Source organism: Drosophila biarmipes, chromosome 2L (assembly GCF_025231255.1).
Source record: "Drosophila biarmipes strain raj3 chromosome 2L, RU_DBia_V1.1, whole genome shotgun sequence".
NCBI lineage: Eukaryota > Metazoa > Arthropoda > Insecta > Diptera > Drosophilidae > Drosophila > Drosophila biarmipes.
The window spans coordinates 23,027,932-23,033,790 of record NC_066612.1 but is presented as its reverse complement, the minus strand read 5'-3'; the positions used below and the strand labels follow the sequence as shown (position 1 = coordinate 23,033,790).

The following is a 5,859-nucleotide window of genomic DNA, read 5'->3' as shown; positions in this document are numbered from 1 at the left end:
ACACCGTTTTCCCCGGGCGTTAAGTTCAAAAGCCATGAAAACCAGGTTAGTGCAAGCGAGACAACATGTTTGAAGTTAGCCAAGTCGAATTTCGAGTAGTTCTATTTCGCTTCCACTCACGTAATTAACGCCGCCATATTGCTCTCTTTTTCGATGTCAAGAAATTTTCGAAAGCAGAGAAAATTACATTTTTTGGTATAAATTTGACATTATTTCATGGTAAAATTGATATTTGTCGAAAAAACACAAACTAACCATGTGCATATCAAATTGATCTTGACGCGTTTTTTTCTGTGTAGACGGGAACATATAAAAAATAACCATTCCTAATCAGCATAAGACTAAACAAAAGTTAGAAAAAGATTATTTTTTTGTGCATTATTTTTCAGATAAGGTCACCGATTCATGAAAGTTAAGTTAGTATTGAATTGAAGCTGTTTATATTTCTCATATTGTGTATTACTTAAAATTAAGAAACAGGTAAGAAAACCCTATTATTGGTTCGTTTGCCTATATTTCTGATTATTTGCTCATAGTAATAGTGTAGTGTGGATAATTACATATATAGTATGAAAATATTCCAATATGTAGAAAAACCAGTAACCCTCTCCCACTACCTAGACACACGTCATTCAATTTACCTCAATTAATCGGCTACCTCATCCGCCGTAAGCAACAGAAATAATGGAAACCTTTAATGGGATATCGATTTGTGGTTTACTGCAGGCTGGGCACGATTTTTCCATCTTTTGGTCACCGTCATCTCGGCCAGAACGCCATCGTTTTTGTAGTCCTGTCTTCCTCGTCCTACATGGAGGGGTGTGTGCTGTTGTCACATTGTTGCCACTTAATCCGTTTATCTAACTTCGTACACCGTTGGACTTGATACCCGAAAAACTAGCTGAGCGTGGTCCAAAATCCCAGACCGTCTTTTTCTCCTGTTGCCCCCGAGTGAAATGGAAAGCGGGTGGGTGGGACTCACTTAAAAATTTCAGGTCCATTCGACCGTAGAGCGAAGCTCCCACACCGTTGGTTTATTCCGACTTAGTCAGGATCCAATGTTCGGAGTCGACATCCATTAGCAATCGCAGTCATACAGACTTCCGCATCATACTTTCGACTTCCGCATATTTTATGTTCCACTCTCTGGAACTCTTCTCACAAAATGGCGGACTCAGATTCATGTTGGCCATGCGCGCGCTTCGACCTTCCGACTCCAACTCGGCTTTGAGCCAAAAGTTTGCCCGTCACCAGGGAGTTTCTGAGCACTCGATTCCATGCGATGCGAACTGCTTTATTGCATGTAATTTTGGGACCTGGCCTTTATCAGCCACTTGCAACATTTCAGAGGAATTTTGTTTGCTTTTATTGCAGATTAGGGCGGTTGAAACAAAAAAGTGCCGACACACGAAGCAATATTGACACCTTCGCATACTTTAACCCCGTCTTAAGTTTAAATGAATCCTCATTTGAAGGGTCTGCATGTATATTTTCTTCCATCTAAAAAATCGTATAACATAGTTTCCACTGCAATAGCAGCGAAAAAACCGTTCTACTGGGTTATAAAATGTAAATTTGTTTACACTACCATGGTTTTTATTTATTTCTAGTGCAAGATTATTATTTAAGATACTTTGCTCGTTTGATAAAAGTCTTAAATTTGTCAGAAACTTTGCAACTTCATTTGACATTAATGGCTAAAGTATGGGGAGGATTAACTCTTGAATTTATATTGTGAAAATAAATCTTGGAGTCCTTGTGTTTCACCTCAATTTCAAGCGAGGAGCTTGGTCTCTCTCCTCTCACGGTCATTTTTATAAGTTTGATTTTAGTACGGAATACTAAAATCGACATCGCTTCCATCATGAAACCGAGAAGAAAAATGTGAGAAGACACAATATTAAAGCCGAGAAGACCCGATCTCGGTTTCTCCGTTTTTATTTTTTTGGATGTAAGCACTGTAATTTTCGTGTCATTCCTAAGCCTATTCACTCAGCCGACTAAACCTATTCATTACTCGGCTAAAAGTGCGTTGTATACATGCGGTGAAGCTACTACTCACAATTGCAAACTCGAGACGGTGCCAGCGATGATTTCTTTATTAATAATTTCCGAAATCTAAGCGTTCATACGGACGGACAGAAAGTCGCAAAACTGTCACGGCCTGATTGACTTGGCAAGTGATCGTGATTACCGACGAACCTAGTAACCCTTTTTCTATACGAGTAGCGGGTATCAAACAAAAACAACTCTTAAATGCGTATAACTCTAGTGGCGATCGCACCTTCAACAACCAAAAGTGACGATCACACTCACAACTTTTGGGACGAAAATATATTATACGATTAAATCAATACATCCTATTTCCTATTTTATCCCCCTGCTCTAGCGAAAAATACTACTTTCCATCGATAAAGTCCCGGTTTCTACCCACTCTCAAAAACAAAGGTCAAGTTTAAACGACAAATTTGTTTGTAAGGAACCCAACCGGGAGAACAAATAAGCAAACAAACAAACCGACTACGGTAACCAATTTTAGCCGGTAAGAAATCAGCGACAAAATATGACAAATTCGGGTCCGTGAACAAACAGGAAGCTCAGCGCCAGAGCAGTGGAACAAAATGCTCCTTGAGAGGTTGATTCCACCTCCTTTCCCGAGACTTCCTGGTTCTGTGTGTGTTCAAATGCAAATCCTCGGCAAACCTGTAAAACTTTTTTAAAGTTATGTACCGCTGTCGTGTACCACCCTCAACTTTTGCTACCTTGGCTGCCATAAATTACGGGGATCCACCACCCTGGAGACCCCAATACCCGAGTTTTGTAGGCTGGTGTGCTGCGTAGTCACTGATTCTTTTCGCTTTGTTTTGTTGAGGACAGCATTTCCTGAATGTACCTTCGCTCGTTCTTTCCTACCTCTCTCGCGCTGCCTTTGTATCTGGCTATCTATACTTGGAAAAATATATACAACTTTTGAGAAAATCCATAAAACGTACTTATTTAAAAAAATAAATAGAAGTGAAATCCTTTGAAACCTTACTCAAGAGTCTTAAAAAACTTTGAAACTGTTTTGGATATTTAACTATTTCTTAAACATATACCTACAAGGATTTAATAACCTTGTACCTATTCCTATCACATTTACTTAAAGTAAAGAATATTATTGTTTGTGGCAACTACTTCCACTATCCCTTTTTAGAAAGCTTTTAAAATTTTGTTTATTCTGATCCTCATAAGGAATTGCTTTTAAAAACGTTGGCCATTTGTTTTCGAGTGTGTATCAAGGCCTCGCACTCCTTGGCGTTTTCTCCTTCAGTGTTTGTTTCGAGAAGCGTCGCAAAAACATAAATCCGAACGCCAAGACAAATTTCGCAGATCCGCCGTTGGCTCCGTTCCCGGGCAGGGGGATAAACTTCGCTCCAAGTTTTTCTCCATGCTCGCCGTGATTTATGCCTGGCACGCCATTGGACTAGGGGTGTCCTGGGCGAAAAGTTTTGGGGCTGCGCGAAAAATTATTCGCCCAGCCAAGTAGCCCTCCCTTTTCATCCGCCGACGCCCCCGCCCTTTCGACTTTAATGCCACCCGTTGTTCTAAGCCATTTGCGTGGATTGCCTGCAATTTGCTGCCCAGATTTCCCAAGATGTTCCCGTTTGCGAGGGGGCTGGCAGGTCGAATCTTCCCCAGTCGTGTGTCTGTTTCAAAATTATGTTTGTGCAAAAGATTTGCCGGAGTCGTGTGCCCGTGTGAGTGAGTCCATGTAAGAAGGGCTCTCATCTTTTTGGCCCCGACCCCGGCCGGAAGAACTTTCTTGGCGCTCGGGATTTTGTATGTCCGCCGTTGTCTGGTCCCGCTGTGCGGACTACGAAAATTGCGTTTAAATTAATTGCAAATGGCGCATGATTAAGGGGAAGTAATAAATGGCTAATTGTTCATGATTTAATGATTTCGGTCCTGCAGCTTACCTTCCATCCCACAGCCAATCGAGGTCTTCACGGGGGAGTGTACCAGGAGGTACAGATAGTTGAGTATTGTATATTAAATAGAGCTTGCGGCCTATGAGTATTCGGGTTTCTCGCAACTTCTTCATTAGTCCGTAGGGATAGCACAAGCTTGCCGTTTCTGGGAACGATGTCCTTGGGGTTCTTGCACTTGAGAACCTCATCGGTCCCCTTCAATTCCGGCACAACTCCAGCTGTAATGACAAATGTAACCCTACTTAAAATAATTACTTCGCCTTAACTGCGCTGTCAGTTGGTGTCTACTTATGGAAATATTATCCCGCATCGCGAACATACATTTGAAGATTGCGTGCTCCCGGGAAAGGGTGTGAAGAGCTGGGCGGCCTATAGCCGTATACCCTATGTGTACCCCGACTGGGAATCTCGGATGAGTGTGCTCAGCATATGTCAATTAAGTTATAATTCCGTTCGGCATGCTGAGCCTCAACGAGTTGCTTACTGACTGTCAATCAAGCTGTTTCGCCTCCGTTGCCTTACTGACTTCCTTAAAGTCCCGGGAAACCGGCTTTAAGACGGAACAACCACATCGAGTTGTCAACAAACAACCCCCGGAACCCGGAACCTGGCTGATTGGGAGGGGAAGAGCTCGCCTTGGCTCACAATCATCAGCGATAATTATGCCGTATTTTTACCCGAGCGGATTCACTGATGCTGGGAACGAGCGCAACTCACCCAGGGAAATTCAAAAGCCCATTCCCGAAGACCCATTTCCCAATTGCCTAATTTTCCCATGCAGCATGCATGACGTGAGATTGATTGGAAAGCAGATTTCGGTGCGCAGTAGCAAAGCTCTAGGGTATGCACAGTATATCAGGTGCAGAACTTCACGTAAATTTGTATATTGCAGGTTAGCTTTCTAGGTTATCCTTATTAGATACATTGGGTGCAATCTTGGAAGACCAGGACTTTCGGTACAGTTTCGTTTTGCGTACTTTAATCCTTTACGTTTCTATACTACCTGAGCTATTTCTTCTTCACTGATAAGGAAATAAAAAGTATATATATTTTCATATTTTATGACACAAAACGTAGTAAGTGCTCGAGTCTCCAGCACTGCTATTGCATTCTTGTTTTAATTAGACTCAAATCGAAGCGGCCTGGTAATTGGCCTGAGTGCCCAACCTGGCTTTAATTCCCCGTTTCCCCGTTAGTTCGCAGCGCCTCCACTGGCTCCTTTTAATGCTCCATCCGCTCGGTCCTTGATGCTGGCGCGCCAATTTGCGTTCTGGGTCTCAGGCAACTCAATGGCGTGTTAAGTCAGTCAATAGGCGCCGCCGCCAATCAGCGCTTCAGCTACCAAGGCGCCTCGATGGTTCCTATACTGAGCGAAAGAGTCCTCCGATGGTTATTAACAGTGATGTACCACCATTTTCTGGAGATGAGCCGTCGGTTCCCAACTACATGTCATCAGCAAGAGTTCAGGAAAGTTTGGCATGGAGTCGAACTTAAGCTTTTCCGTGTGGATTTACCAGCAGAATTGTTCGCTGTGTACCCCGCACGCACACAGACTGGCAGACAGAACCGCCGGCACACACAGCAACTGGGGGATGGCAGCCCAGGCGCGCGTTCTTAATAGAAAAGCGCTTTCAATTATGTTAGCCAACTCCTTTTTGCGAAGAGTTTCTGGCTGCCTTTGCCGCCAGTCCTTCGCTCGTTTCTCCGCCTGCCCGGCATGTTGTGTACCTTTTAATTTACTATTTTTGCTTCTTCCTTGCCCAGGTGCGGAGGTCAGGAGGAGCAGGGGAGCAGAGGAGCAGGAGAGCAGAGGAACAGAGGACCAGAGGGTCCATAGTTATAGTCGGGCAGCATCCTGCTGTTAGTATCCAATTAAAATCGAAAATTA

At 43.3% G+C, this 5,859-nt stretch overlaps 1 long non-coding RNA gene across 3 annotated transcripts; it reads right to left on the bottom strand.

Moving 5' to 3' along the window:
* Positions 1 to 3,248: 3,248 nt before the first annotated feature.
* LOC108036721 (uncharacterized) lies at positions 3,249 to 4,403 on the bottom strand. Of its 3 annotated transcripts, none has more exons than XR_001768855.2 (3): positions 4,293 to 4,403; positions 3,960 to 4,189; positions 3,249 to 3,856 (listed from the first exon to the last, which is right to left on the bottom strand). It is a non-coding gene; the product is annotated as an uncharacterized LOC108036721 (long non-coding RNA). The 3 variants fall into 3 exon arrangements; XR_001768854.3 differs by having other exon boundaries at positions 3,960 to 4,209; positions 4,260 to 4,402; XR_001768853.2 differs by having other exon boundaries at positions 3,960 to 4,209; positions 4,293 to 4,396.
* Between the last annotated feature and the right edge of the window lie 1,456 nt (positions 4,404 to 5,859).